The sequence below is a fragment of the Nannospalax galili genome, unplaced genomic scaffold (assembly GCF_000622305.1).
Source record: "Nannospalax galili isolate Female #2095 unplaced genomic scaffold, S.galili_v1.0 scaffold511, whole genome shotgun sequence".
NCBI classification, from domain to species: domain Eukaryota; kingdom Metazoa; phylum Chordata; class Mammalia; order Rodentia; family Spalacidae; genus Nannospalax; species Nannospalax galili.
Window position 1 is genome coordinate 2,809,674 of NW_008331831.1, and position 16,311 is coordinate 2,825,984.

The 16,311-nt window shown below is 36.2% G+C and overlaps 1 protein-coding gene across 3 annotated transcripts in view; it reads left to right on the forward strand.

Annotated features, from left to right (window-relative positions):
* Mib1 (mindbomb E3 ubiquitin protein ligase 1) overlaps nucleotides 1-16,311 on the forward strand; it is a 116,766-nt gene that overhangs the window by 74,425 nt on the left and 26,030 nt on the right. The gene's annotated exons all lie outside the window — the stretch shown is intronic.

Here is a 16,311-nt window from a genome sequence, read left to right on the forward strand (position 1 = left end):
CCTACAGTAAGTTTTTTACAGCACTGTGGTCCTGAGTATAAGCTAGTAGAAAGACAAGTATTTGTAATTATTCCACTTCTTATGGTTGAAAACGTGGGGAAAGTTTCCAGATTTACATGTGTACATGTATTACATATGTACATGTATATATGTGGAATTCATATGTACCATTCTGTTCCCTGGCTTTGTGTTAGTTAATAATAGCACTTTTTCAGCAATGATTCGGTAACATAGTGGAGTTAATAATTATTGGATGTGCTTTTCTGAGGAAAAATTTCATTATCTTGGTCTGTTAAGCATGTATTTATAAACAATGTACTTTGAAACCTGGACTGATTTTGTGGTTTCCTTCACAACTATAGAAATTAATACAAAGACATTAAAAGAAAATATTATTTACTATAAAGGAAATTTTCTTTTAGAATATGTTTTGCTATGAAACACTGAATGCTTTGGTCATGTTTTACAAGTTTGCAGCATGTTAAGACAGTTAAGATATATTTTTAAATAGTAGTTATTTTGTTCAACTTTGGATAATACTGTTTGTGGTTTCTGATTTGGAGTGTGTTTGTCTATTTTTGTTTATTGTTTTAGTGGTCCTGAGGATTGAACCCAGGGTATTGTGTATGTTGGACAGGCACTCTCATTGAGCTACATCTCTAACCTGGTACTTGATATTTATAGAGATGTTTTCCCTAGAATTCAGCCATGTTATTTTATCTCTTTCTGTCAGATAACATTTCAGATTTAAATCAAGAACATTCTTTGTGCTGATAGAAAAGAAAACCAGATTTGTCTGGGTGTTAGTATACTACTTAGATACTTGCTGTGAGGATGCGTTTTGAGCTGCCTTGAGGGTTTTAGAGTTCCTCACAGGTACACATTAGGTTAGTGAGCAGTATTCTCTGCTGAGTTGGTGTATCATTTTTATTGTAATTTTTCTTCAGTATAAAGTAATGAAATATGAGGGTATAATGCTGTACACTTAATTTTCAGGTTACTGTGAAGATAACTTCATACCCCCTCCCCCAGAGCATTTTTTAATTTACTCATTTGTTACCACAGAAACTTACTGAATATGTGAGGAACTCACTTTTCCCCATAGAACATTATGTATCTTTATTTAGCTCTCAGTTGTGAAGTACAATCTGGTAGATGAGACTGTGTTGAATATAGGAAAGTCTGAGTGTTTGTCTTGGAGTATACCAAATGTAGCTGAGTATTAAATGATAGTATTTTATATTTTGTGTTTCTTCTAGTGTGTGCTAGTACATCTCTTCTCTTGTCATGAGCCTTGCAGCACACATTTGATGGGACTAGCTGAGAAATAATGAATCTTTTAACTGGAGCACAGTGATGAGATTTATTTGTGTAGACCTCCCTTTCCCCACTGTCTTAAGCAACTGGTTTTTCACTGTGAAAAAGAGGAAGTGGGCAGGGGTTGCAGGTTCTGTGAACATTTGACCTTTTAAATTACTGCTTGCTGTCAGTAATCTTCATCAGTTGCTGAAATGTTTGTTTCATAAAGAACGTATCTGTAGTTCTTTTGCAGTTACTAGAAAAATTGGGTGGGCATTGGGTCACTTGTTTCTATATCTTCTCTTCACTGAGAGACTTGTAAGTTTTTGTGAAGGTCAAAGAAGACAGAAAAGAGTCATAGGATTTATTATTGGTGAGCTCTTCATTTGGCAACTGAAGAGTAGGTCTGGGGAGTTGGAATACCTTCATAAATTAAAAAGTAGTGGTGTTTAACCTTTTTGTTTTGAGCATTAGAACCTTTGGTTTAGGGTCAGAAGAACTGGATGTTTATTGTTAAAGTCTCTCCCTTAGATATTCTACAACATTTTCTCCCTTTGTACCTTTAAGACCAACACTCAGTTAAGTAGTGGCAAAATTAAATGCTAATCCTATGGAAGATAATAATTCTGCATGTCTATGGGGTTAAGTATTAGTATACATTTCCTTAATTTAAAATATGTACACCGTGGGCTGGAGAGATGGCTCAGTGGTTAAGAGCATGTACTGCTGCTTCCAGAGGACTGAAGTTCAATTCCCATCACCCGTGTCAGGTGACTCACAACCTTCAGATGGATCTAACTTCTCTGGCCTCCGTGGCTACCTTAACTCATGTGCACGTGTCCACTTATAGACAGACAGACAGATGCACACGCGCGCGTGTGTGCGCACGTGCACACACACACACACAGACACGTTTTAAAAATAATAAGAAGAAATCCCAAAATATGCAGGCCCCTTTGAACCACACTGTGGTATTCTCCTCATGTTTTCTGGTGAGTTTTCAGCAAATTTCACAGTTATATTCTTCCTTTGAAGGAAGTTTATTTTTTATTATGAAGCACAATCGCATTGCATTATAATTTTCTGAAGAATTAAGAAATTTAATACCAACAGACCACAAATAAAGTTATTTTATTTGAAATACTTGTCATTATACTTTTTTTCACAAAACTTCTTACACACAAAACTTCTTACACACAAAACTTCTTACACACACATAGAGGTGACCTCTATGGTTCCAAATCAACAGTTTCTAATTATTTGTTTTTAATAGCTGTCTGAATAAATTACGTTGAAATTAGTTGACATTTAATTGTTGTTCATAGATGAAAATGTTGGTTTTCCTGTGGTAATCAATGCATAGCTACAGCTGGTTGAAGGGGACCAAATCCATTGAAGAGGCGATTTGGTTCCATTTTACCAGCTTTAGCAAAGCATTACCATGCTGCTAGTTTGAGAGCCAAAAGAGTTAAATGCTTTTCATTTGTAAAAATACGGTGTTAAAAATCCTCATACCAGAGTGCCATTCACTAAAAGTAAGATTGCTTTTTAAAAGGCATCTTGACTACTCTTACAGTTGAGAAGTCTCCCCCTTTAACACATCAATGTGCATCTTAATTCTTGAATGTAAACAATAACCTCTTTCAAAACCAACAGCATTTAAAAGAACCAACAAATCTTGGTATGTTTCAGAGTGTTTCCAGTTTATCTCTCTGCAGTAAAATAGGTTGTTTAAGTAGTTCAGCTAAAAGTTGAGCAGAGTAAAGCTAGCCACTGCTGCTGCTTCTATTTTAGTGTTGTAGTTGAGGACTAATAGCAAGTTGCTGACGGAGGGTGGGGGGGAAAGAATAGGAGTATAGGAATGGCCTTAAGAAGCTGCCGCTGTCCTTTGGTTTATAAATAGATTGCACGTGTGCTCAGTGTATTTCTTGGACTTGAGTTGAACTACCTTGCATGCCAGTTTATTTTTTTTTTTAATTTTGATTAGGTAGGGATACTAATCATAATCTAACCTTTTTAAAGATCTATTTTCTTGACTCAATTCTCTGTTATTTAGAGGTATAGATTGTCTATTTACTTCCCCTTATCATCTTAGTGATATATTGACTTGCGGTGGTTAGCTGCAGTCAACAGTCCATGAATTTTGAGTGTTAAAATCTACCACAAGGTACTTTTAATAAATCAGCACTTAAATACTTCTTACATTGTTTGATTTCAAAGTTTGAAGAGGAATGGCTTCTGAAACATACTTGTATAAGATACAATTCTGATAAATTATAGTTTGTAAGAACTCTCATTGAAATATCAAGAGCAAAATATTGTGTGTCTTCTTGTTTCGAACTAAGTGAGAAGATAGCACTGCTTCAGGCGATGTGCAGATAGTTTTCTATGAAATGCATTCTGCATCTGCCTGTTGGTGAGTGCTGTGCTGCTGCTGAGGTTAATGAAACTCTGATTCTTCCCGTCATTTTTCTAATAGAAGTGAAACAGGTGTTAAAGTGCCTGAACTTAAGTGGTAAAGATAGCAATAGCACAGTTTCTATTTTTGCTAGTTGTTTGGGAGCCATTTAGCAGATCCAGTTGCTCAAGTGTGCTTTTGGATGGAAGTTCAGTTTCATATACTGGCCATATCGGGGCAAGGAGCGGCCACAAGAAAAAATAGTACAGCATTTGATAATGTCAGCATCTGTTATCCCTGTCAGGGAGACAGACAGTTGAAATGTTTGAGTTATGCCAGAGTCAGCAGATGCCCAGAATTTAACATGTACTCAGTTAAAAATGAACAGCTGATCTGAGTGATAGATGTGACATTTTAGAGTGATTGAAAATACACTTAGATATGTTAAGCTAAACTTGTAAGCCGCAGAATCAGTTTTTAGTTTTACTTTATAAATGAGTAGCCTGTCATTTTATTTTTCAAAGGATTCTAAAAAAGAAATTCTTAGTTGCTGGAATGTTTTATAAAGAATTATTAAAATCTTTTATATCAGTGAAATAACTAACACAATTGTTCATAATGAAATATAAATAGAATAACACCCTTTGGGTGGTTTTACAGCACCACCTCTACTTTTGAGGTATGTACTATTAGTTTTTGGCATTTGGGATATGTACCAGTAAACTTAGTAAATGAAACACAGAGTATTGATGCTGTTTTGTGGATGATCAGAAGGGCTATGCTGAAGTGAATCATGATCTTAATTAATGTCTTTCAAAATCATTTTTTATATTTTCCAATAAATATATAACATGCTATTCTAATAGAGTAATATTTTCACTTTAAATAATTAGATAAAATGATCACCTTTCTTATTAAACAGAAGGAAAATTAAAAGTAATTAAACTTACAGTCATTCCTATTCAATTTCTGACACACCAAAAATTATACCTTTTTTACATGTATAAATATTCCAGTTGAAATAATAACATTAAAAAATGAGACTATATGAATGCTATTTTGTGTTTCTAACCTTGTAATATAGAACAGTGGTTTAAAATAGGTGATACCTGTCAATTATTGCTAAGAACATCATTATTTATAATTTTATAAGTATATATTCAAAACATTTTACATAAAATAAAAAAACTATTTTGGTATTTCCAACATGCTATCTATGTAATGTATCATGTCTAAAAATGGAATTATACTTGTATAATACCAATAAAAATATTTATCCTATAAGTTGATACTTGTTCATAAAGTTTTCATTTAAGATCCCTACAAAGCAAATTCAAAGATACTGCATTTTTTTAACTATTCGACAGTTTGTAACCAATATATACTGTTGCCTTCTAGTTGTGGCCCAACATTTAAAAATTTTTGTCCTTTATTCTCATTTTAAGTACTAACAGCATTTAAAGTAGAGATTGGGTTAAGGACCAAACTAGAGAAGGACAGGGCCACTGAATTTATTTTTACAATAGAATTTTACTTAAAAGAGACTTTTTACATAGTTTTCTATAGCTGTCAGAAAAGAAAATATGAAACAATGAAACTTTTGCCTTAGAAATTCCTCTAATTGATGATGATAAATTTACCACATGTAAAGAGTAGCTATTAAAATGTGAGTAAAATCAGCTTTTGTTGCCTTATTATTTTTTTTAAATCAAGTCAGTTCCTCCTGATTTAATTATCGTGATGCACTTAAATAAAGATCAAGTTGTGGAGGCAGAAAATGGGTGATACAGTCTTCTTCATTTGTGCTGTAATACTCTTTTCCTGAGAGCAATCAAATTTTAATCATGAGTACTCACAAAATGTAGACTGTAGTGTGTTTTAAACATAAATGTTTCAGAAGGAGTGTCATGAAAATTTGGTGTAGAATTTTTCCTTCACAAAGTGTAAATCTTAGGGATATCAAGTTTCCATCTGCAAAGGTTGATACTTTGGAGTGAGGGACATTAGTATTGTCAAAGGTCATTTGCTTGATAATACATTAATTTATCATATGAAGGTCATCCTCCTGGAAGAAGGCAGTGGTTTCCTTTAGCTGCAGTTTAGTTAACTCTCTTATGTCTATTACCTACCAAAAATACATACTTCTTTACATTCCATAGCATTGTATGTTCATATGGGTACATAAAGAAGTATGTGCTCTGAGTAGGTATTACTAAACGGTTATCTGTGAAACATCAAGTATCTCATTCCCTATTTGTTAGTAAAACATTCAGCTTACTGTGTAGAAGAGCAGTAATTAATGAAGAGATTAGTTTATCAGGGACTCAATTTTATAACAAATTTACCTGATGCCATTAATGCCACTTAGGGTTCTTTGTTCTTGATAGACATAAGCATTCCTTAACATTTGGCCATTAGCTCTTGAACTTTGTCCTGGTTTGATTCTTTTTGCAAGAGATGCAGAGTCAGTAGAGCTTTACCTTGTGTTTGGACATGGCCAGTGTTAGCCCATTGTTTTCAGTTGTCAGAGTTCCTTTTTCTTCTTTATAATTTGCTTGTAGATCCTACAAGCAGATAACAATTTGGCTTAAATTCTTTTTACAAACCAGATACTAATTTTACTTAAAGCTTAACAAAGGAACACATTACTATTTCTGGAGTTGATTCTACAGTTGACACAAGGGTTTAAAAACTCAGGTCATTTCATTGTGTGAATGAAATGAATGTTTTCAAATGGTGAATTTTTCTGTAGTTTTTTTATTTTATTTTATTTTTTTAGGTAACAGATAAGAACTCATGATCATTTGAAAAATTCTTTGTTGTTCCTTTGTCTTTATTAGTTCCTCATCTGAATTTTCTTCTGTTTGCATTAACTACGAACTCAAATAGATGTATAAATATTTCATTTTGGTGAGCTTAGTTTTTTAATTTTTAAAATTGTTTTTACTATAAAGGAAAAATCCAGTCAACTTTTCCAGAGCCTGACATAAAAAAAAACAGAAGTGCTTTAGCCTGTGAGCTTCTGGGTATTACCCTGATGTTTAACATGAGAAGAGAAAAGGTTTTGTAATTGTGGTGAGTAGGGTTAACTACTGGCATTTAAAAGGTTAATTCAAAAGGAATCCTCAAGAAATTTTGAGATTTGGGGAAGTGTATGAAGGGAGTGCTGGGGGGGTGGGGGAGCAGGAGTAGTAGTAGAGATTCCACAGTCTGTGTGGAAAGCTAGTGCAGCTCCAGGGAGCAGATGAGATGTAGCTCACCCTACAGTACCACAGCAGTTAGCAATGCATCGTTAGAGCGATGCCATGCACTCTCAGGCTTACTTCTGTGACCGATTAACAGTAAATATTGACAGGTGTTTTAAAATCTTCTAGGCTTCTTAGCTGACTAAATCTTGAAGTAGTTTTTGAAAGCTCACACGCTTTGGAAGCAGGGGATGTAGATTTACTGGAGAGACAAAACCATCGTTTAATCTGAAACAGAAAAGGCTAAATTTTAAATAATGTAAATGTCAGTAATGAATTCACTTTGAAGTTACCTGCTGTGCTATTTGAACAAGACCTCCTTTTAAAGGAAATTGCCAGTTTGAGCTTTGAAATTAGGCTATGGCCAGAAAGAAATAAGAACATACATCAAGTCAGTACTGGATAAGCACATGAAGATCATAAGAATCCTTAAACATGCTGGCCTTGTGCTCGGTTACCTGTGAGCTCAGTGTCATTGCAGCATTTGCAGCAGGAAGAGAGGTAGTGACCTAGAGAGTCATGTCGCAGTCGTCTGAATTGTTCACATGCTGTTTGCTGATTCAGCACTTCTTTTTATGAGCTAGGTGAGTGAAGTAACGGGGTGTGTAATGAACACAGAACTTTAACCTTTTAAGAGAAATTTCAAAGACAAGTGAATAAACAAAAAAAATCAGCCTACTTATTTCCCCCACTCTTCCTCTTCACACACACACACACACACACACACACACACACACGCACGAATAAAATTGAATCAATGTTGGTCATTCGACTTGGAATGTAATATAGCAATTATTGTATAGATAATATAAAGTTAAGTATGGAGGAAGATTGCTCCCAGAAAATGTACCTAGTTCTTTTGCTAGATAAAATGCTTCAAAAGAAGGGAAAAAGTTGCAGAGGAGGCTAATTTTTTAAAAAGGCAAAACCCCAAACACTCTCACTCCCCTAAGTAGCTACATTTACCCTGTTAACCTTTGCCCACCAGCATACATTGGGTTCTTCTGACTCCTCAGGAAATATTCTGCATCTTTCTTGCTTTGAGTTTTTTAGGGGGCAGGAGTTTGAGTTTCCAGGGTTAATGGTGGATTTGGAGTGAAGCTACCTTGTCATATCCAGAGGTCAAGTCTGCAAGCGAGGTCAGGATTTCCACATGGTCACCACAGAGGCCGACTTACATTCTCCCTCAGTGACCACAGGCAGGGTAGGGTGTTAGAGCTTTATAGGCAGCTAAGCATTTGAAACATGCACTCCCAGGCAAACAGACTCTCTTGTGCCTCTCTCTTCCCTGACCATATTTAGTCAACCATAGCAAAAAATAGTCTCTCAGCTGTCGATTGTCGATCCAAAAGCCAAGGAAGCCTATCTTGCTTTCTGCCTATTGATTGTTCTTCCTGTAACCCAAACACCGCTTTGCCATTTGTCCTGCCTTTTTTTTTTTTTTTTTTTTTTTTTTTAAAGTACTGCCAAGTAAAGCGGTCTCTCATGTTTCCACTTACATTTCCCAGATTTTCACTGAGCTTGCTCTGAGGCTAGGAAAGCCTCATGTGGCTGTCACTATACTTAGAAGCTCCACAGAGAAAAAAAAGGAAAGGCTGGGGGTGGGGGGTGGGGGGGATTGCCTTGGCTAGTAGCAAGACAGTCTTTAGACAGATCTAGAATATATAAAATCCTCTGTTGCCAAAATGTTTCATAACCTGATTTTTTGTTGTTGGTAAAAAACAAGTGTTTTGAGTTGGTAACATATTACACAGCTGTTGGCCTAAAGGGATTTTGTAAGGTTATATTTAGGTGCTTTTAAAGCTTATTAAATAGTATTTGAGTGGAAAATAGAAATAGTAGTTTGTATACTGATGGTGGGCTATGTCATTGAGAGTAGTATATAAATGAAGTCTTTGAAATACTACTTAAAATGCAATGTCAACTTTGGCTACTTGGTTATAGTGATTAGTGAAAAACATTGGGAATGCTTTTGAATAATTACATGCTTTGAAGTACACATGTAGAAGTCCCAAGATGCCTTTTACTGTGAATTAAAATGTATTTTGTATTCAAATGTAAAGTGCCCCCCCCCCAAATGCCTTGACTCCAGTTTTCTAAAGTAGCATTTAGGTATGACTATCAGACGCCTTATCATAGACTAAAGTGGTCATGAACTTTGCATAACTTTGCTACATGATGTATGTCTTAAAGAAAAAATACCTCTGTTCTCAATTTTAATAGTACATTCACAGTAGATTTTAATACAGAATTTTTTTTTAACCAAAGACAAAACATTATTAAAACATCAAATCCAACAAACCTATAGAAATTTAATTTTAAATTTCACATGCCCAAAAAATGTCAGAGAGAAACCAAGTGTACCTTGTTCTTAACTCAAATATATTCTCTTAAATGTTGATCGAGTTAAGAAGGAAAACCACCATCATTTTCAAAGCTCATTCTCAGACAGGGAAAGTTGTCATAATTGGCATTTTTTTTGTGTCCAGTGCTTAATATGCTTAATATTCTAGCAGCTTACTTGTTTGGGTGGCTCTTTTAAAGTAGTGACATAGGAATGCTTCTGTAGATATTTGGCAATTTTAGAAAACCAGATTTCCTAGCTGTTCAGAAAATGTTACACATATTACGAGATGATATATATTAGATTTTGAAAGAATTTAATTTCCAGGTTCCTAAGTTGCCCCACTTTTGCTATTTCATAGCAATGAAAAAAAAGTTTAAGCAAATTATGTGCCAAGTATCCCCCTTTAAAATAAATATTAGCTCACTGAACAACCTTGATATGGTCTGTGACTTCTCACACTTTGCAGCAAGAACACGGAGGCATAGAAGTTAAATAATTCCAAATCTAGTCAGAGCTAGAATTTGAGCTTAGGTAGTTTGACTTCAGTCTGGGAACTCCTCACCACTATGCCATGTGGTTTGTGCTATGGATTAGAGAATTTCTGCTCTAGGGCTCAGCAGTCCACAAAAATATGCCACTGATACCCTTGCCTCTCAGAGAGGTGATCCACCTCTTTGTTTCTTCATTCTTTCCATTCAGCAAAGCTGTGAGTTTTATATGTTAGGTATGCAAAAAATTCCTTTTTGTGCAAAGTTGTGCCTGGTCCAAAGAACTTCTCCTTGTGATTGATCAACTATCTTAATTAAGTTCCTTTGTGGGTTCTATAATAACCTGCTTTACCTGTTATTTAAGAGTTTTTAAATGGACTGAGCAAACATTTACTGAACACATAGCACAATGCTATTCTAATGTCTTTGAAAATAATACTAATTTGTAAGTCTTCTACAGTTCAACTTCTGGATTTGTTTGAGAAAATGTTCCCCCTCTCTCTGAAGAAACACATTAGAAATAATATGGCAAGGCCCTGGAAATTGACCCAGTGCCATTGAATGCTGCATACCAGTGTAGACAGCTGCCTGTCTCCTCTGCTTCTTAGAATTCATTTGTTCGTCATTCAGCAAATGTTTGAGCACTACCATGTGCCAGGGATTATGCTAGGCACCCCTATTAGTTGTTCTGGAACTTAATGCTTCTTTGGCACCATTTGCAAATGCTTGCTTAACTGGTAGTAAGACCTTATCTTTAAAGCATTCGTCTTCTTAACTTGTTGGAAAATAATCAGTTGAGAAATAAAGAAGAGTGTTTGTGCATTGGGGAAAATATCACCAAATTTTAGAGACTGCAGGTGACAGTCTATTGACTTAATAAAAACTGACTTACTGAGCCAGTAATACTGTCTTCCATGTAACTTTATGACCCTCAGTGCTTCCAGCATAGCAACAGGTTCTCCTGGAAGTACTGTAGGGAAGAGCCTGCAGCTGCCCCTCCAGGTTTTATAGTGTCTTCCGGAGATTGCCCACCCTGTGGAAAGAAAGGGGCAGACTACTCTGAACTGCCAGTCCATGAAAATGAGGGACAAGGGACTCTTGCCTTATTATCCCTTAGCTCACCTTGTAGACTAGGTCCACAGATGTATTTCTTCTCTCAAGGTCATATGTTATTTACTTTTTTGAGGGGTTGGCAGTTTCTAATTAAGATCTCTTAAGAGAGAGGGGGGCTGAAGAGATGGCTCAGGGTTAAGACCACTGGCTGCTCTTGCAGAGGGCCTGGATTTGATTTCCAACACCCACATGGTGGCTAACAACTGTCTGTAACTCCAGTTTCAGTGGATCCGACCCCTTCTTCTGGCCTCTGTGGGCATTGCATGACATGGGTGCACTTACATGCATGCAAAACATTCACACACATAAATAAAAATTTAAGATCTTCTTAAGAGATAGATCTTAATAGGGGGCTGGAGACATGGCTCAGTGATTAAGAGTACTAGCTGCTTTTGCAGAGGACCTGGGTTCAATTTCCAGCACCCACATGGCAGCTAATAACCATCCTACTCTAGTTCCAGTGGACCCAATGCCCCCTTTTGACTTCCACAGGCACTGCATGACACAGGTGCACTTACATACATGGAGGCAATATACTCAACATGCATAAAATTAAAGAGAGATCTTAATAAAACCAGAAATGAATCTACAGAACTCCAATGTAGAAGAATTTCAGATAGTTTATATAGATGATTTCCTCTTAAGCAGGCAGAACATAATTGCACTCCTTGGGTGTCAGCTGTGCAATGAGGTCCTTGACAAGAAGGTAGTATAGAAAGAGAGATGGAAACGTTACAAGGAAACTGGACCCACACCATCTAGGTGGTAAGGGTCACCATCAAGAGTAGTAAGTCAAGTACCTTCAGTGAAATGTGAAGAAAAACTGCTATGTAGCCTTCCTCCCAGAAGCCCGTAACCCCTGTAATCATGAAGAGACACTGGAGAGATTCCAGCTGAAGAATTCCTTAAAATATCTAGTTAGTACTCTCAGACCTCTCAGAGTCACCAGAAACAAAGAAAGTGAGAAACTGTCACAGCCGAGGGGATAGAAAACAGTTATAATATGGTATTATGGAGCAGAAAAGGAGCATTCAGTAAAATGTCAAAAATTTATTAAGAAGTATAGAGAGCCAGGAGTATAGCCCAGAGGCCGAGCATATTCATGGGCAAGGCTCAACCATCCCTAATACCACAAGAATAAGTAACAAAATAATCTGTTCACTCTTGGCTAGTTGGTGGTTGGCTTAGCTTGCATTAGGCTTTTTATTTTTGAGACAGGGTCGTAGCCTATGGTTGTCCTGAATTCATGATCCTACTGCTTTTAGCCTCATAAGTGCTGGGACTATAGGCATGCATCAACACACCCAGCTTTAGTCTATTTTTAAAAGACTTCAGAGGCAGGCGGATCTCTGTGAGTTCGAGGCCACCCTGGTCTACATAGCGAGTTCCAGGTCAGCTGGGGCTACAGGGAGACCCTGTCTCAAAAAGACTTAATTTTTAGGAAGTCCTATTTTTGATAAATATTGATAACTTTGTGAAATGTGAAGTGGTCATGTTTATGTGGCAATGGGATAGACAGTGGGGGTGGGAGTGGAAGCTGTTGGTGTCCAGAGAAAAAGATAAGGATAGCCTAGCATCTGGAGAATGTTGGAGCCACAGGGAAGAATAGTTTTATTTTTAAGCAGGAAAATCAGCAGAACAAATTGGAAGAAGGGAATAAGACATCTAGAATAGTTCCCAGGTTTCTGACTAGAATGTTAGAGTTAAAAGGCAAAAGGGTAACCAAAATTAAGAATATATGAGGTAATATATATTGGAGGGAAGAAGGGGAAAAAAGGGATTTATGTTGGATTTGATGGCACAGCCTGTAGTCCCAGCATTTAGGAGGCTGAGGCAGGAGGGTCACATAGAGGCCAGTTTGTATCTAGTGAGACTCCCCAAAGAGGCATCACTGACTTGGATGGCTTTGAAATCATGGGTGATCATGGGTGAGCTTAATTACAAGTGTGAGCTACTGTACCTGTCTGGAGTGATGACAACTCAGTGTTTAAGAGCACTGACTACTCTTGCAGAGGACCTGGGTTCAATTCCAAACCACCCACATGGTAGCTAACAACCATTCCTAACTCCAGTTCCAGGGGATCCGAAACCCTCTTCTGACCTCTGCAGGCGCTGCATGACACAAGTGCACTTTTACACATTTAGGCAAAGCACTCATACACAGAAAATAAAAATAGTAAATAAAATTTTTTGTCCTTTTCAGACAGGGCCCTCGGTAGCCCCAGCTGGCCTGAAACTCACTAAGTAAATCAGGCTGGCCTCGAACTCACAGACATTCACCTGCCTCTGCCTCTCAAGTGCTGGGATTAAAAGTGTGTGCTGTCACACCCAGCATAAATATTTTTAAAAGAAATTAATTTTTTTTTTTTTTTTTTACTTTAAAAGGGCAGAAGAGATCAAATCTGCAGGTGCTACCCCAGGATTGATAGTTGATGTGTTCCAGAAACTCTCTTCATTTACTATTGTAACCAATAAAGTCTGCTTGTATGTTGCGTGTGTTCATCTTTTAAATTTGTATGGTGTGTATGGTAAATTAATTTTTAGCTAATTAGATGTTTGGCTGTCTCCTGTAAATTTTTCTCTAGTTGCTATCTGCATGCTTTACTTAATTAAATATTGACTGATATATTCATCTCATTCACCAATATAATAATGTGGTAATTTCTGATTTCCCATAGAAACTTTCTATTTAAAATACCTTGTTAGTACTAGAGTTTTTACCTATTTAAAATGAGGCATTTGCTCTAAATAATGCCATATTTCTTTGAATTTTTATTGTAGGAAATGTTTCTTCTTTTTTCAGCATTGTGAGGGGAACAAAGATAGATTCATGGTGAGCCAGACAATTAGATGATTTTATTGGACCATGTCAGAACTTGTCAAAAGTTCCTCTGTATTTGTGAAGGGTGGATTTCAGGTTCTCCTTAGATACCAAAGTCTGCAGGGATCAAGTTCCTTTTATGAAATGGCATGGAATTTATTTGCATACAACCCAGTATAGTAACCCCTCTTTAAAAAACAACAGCAGCAACAACAACAAACAGGATCTTATTATGTAGCCCATAGCCCAGGCTGCCCAGGAATTCACTATGAGGTTGGTCTCTTAATCTTATCTTCCTGCTTTGACCCAAGTGCTGGGGTTACAGGTATGTGCCACTACCACCCTGCTCTCCTATATACTTTAAATCACTTCTAGATTACTTATGATATCTAATATAATGTAAGCGCTATGGAAGTAGTTGCTATATAGTATTATTAAGGCCATAATGGCAAAAATTATCTCTATATATTCAGTGTAGGTACAGTGTTCTTTCCTAAATATTTTTGATCTGCAGTTGGTTGAAGTGTGTCCTTGAGTGTGGAACATATGGATATGGACAGTCGACTACATTTTAATTGTGGTTATATTTTAGGATGTTACAATATTTATGTAAGTAGAATTAATTAACAGAAGAGATTTATTCTGAATTTTTAGTTTGTGGTAAACTTGGATGAGACTCTTACCTGAAAATGAACAAAAAAGGAAAACAAAACCAAAAAAAAAAAAAGCAGAAAATTTGGTGGAGTTGGCATAGACCACACTTGTATTTTAAATTTATAGTACATTTATGTATCTCAACTAAAGGAATAAAGGCACAAGTTTTAAGTAACTTAATGTATCTTAAGCCCAAATATATCTTAGTGTTCAATTTAAAATTTTTTAATTGAAATTTATAGTCAAGTGATATTTCATAGATTATAATGAAAGCTAATAGTGTCTCTATTATCCTTCTTTACTCCAAAGTCCTCATTCCAATAGTTTCTTGATTGATCTATCAATTAAAGACATTGGCTGACAATTTTAAATTATGAAAAATAAAGGTTTTGGGGTTTTTTTTTTTTTTTTTTTTTTTTTTTTTTTTGGTCTTTTTGAGACGGTCTCCCTGTAGTCCCAACTGGCCTGGAACTTGCTATGTAAACCAGGCTGGCTTCGAACTCACAGAGATTCGCCTCCCTGTGTCTCCCGAGTGCTGGGACTAAAGGTGTGCACCACCATGCCTGGCCAAGGTGCATTTTTAAAAAAATGTTATTTATTATTTTTATTTTATGTGTATGTGTGTATTGCTTGCATGTAGGTAAGTGCACCCGTGTTGTACAATGCCCGCAAGGCCCATTTTTTAAAAAAAACATGTATTTAGGCCGGGCATGGTGGTGCACGCCTTTAATCCCAGCACTCAAAAAGACCAAAAAAACCCAAAAAAACATGTATTTATTTTGTCCAGGGGTTTGGGGGAAGCATATGCATGCCACAGTGTACATGTGGAGATCAGAGGACAACTTAAGGGAAAATCTGTTAAGGTTGTCAAGCTCAGCCAGAAGCACCTTTACCTAATGAGTCATCTTGCCATCCCCTTCAAACCCTATTCTTAGAATCCTTGAACTTCCTACATGGGATTCATAGACTACTGCTGTTAAACAAAGACATTACATTCTGTGTCATTGAGGCCCCAGACTTGCTTTAGAGGCTTATATCTCTGTTTATATATGTTCTTACTCTGCATCTTCATCTTGTTTCTCCATCTCTGTGTAACTTTCTCTTTATCAAATATTTGTCCTCACATATATCACCTCAGGAAAAGCTGTCCTAACATCTATCCTATTATTTTTTGCCCTTTTGTACTGTATTGGCATAAGATTTTTCTTTTCTCTTTTCAAGTTTTTTCCTATATATTTTTTTTAGGCATGTGTTTTAAAGAGTTCATGTATTTTATATATAGATAGATGTTCATTGTTCTAGTATATGCATCCATGTTGACTGTTGCAAATTCAGTGCTCTATATAGGAGGAGGTATGTTAGGTTTCAGTCTTTAAAAACAACTAGTAAATGGGTAAATATATCAAAGGAATTTTCCTACAAATTACCTTATGGGTTTTCTATCTAAAATAATTTTGTAAAGAAAAGTTTCTTGATTTTATTTTGCTTTTTAGGGATAGTGTATTTAAAAAAATATTTTTACTTTTTTTTTTTTTTTTTTTTTTTTTTTAAGCAGGGGCTTGACATTTAGCTCAACTTGGCTTTGTACTTATGAGCTGCCTGCCTCAGCCTACTGATTATTAGGATTACAGATATGTGTCCCCATGCTTAGCTTGGGATAGTATTGATAAATTATTTTAACGTGCCACCATGCCCAGCCTATTCTTATTTTTTTAATTTAAAAAAATTTTTATTTTATTTTATTTTTTATTTTTTTATGTGTATGAGTGTATTGCCTGCATGTATGTGAGTGCACCCGTGTCATGCAGTGCTGTGGAGGTCAGAAGAGGGCTTCAGATTCCCCTGTAACTGGAGTTAAGGACAGTTTGTAGCTGCCATGTGGGTGCTGGGAATTGAACCTGGCTCCTCTGCAGGAGCAACCAGTGCTCTTAACTGCTGAGCCATCT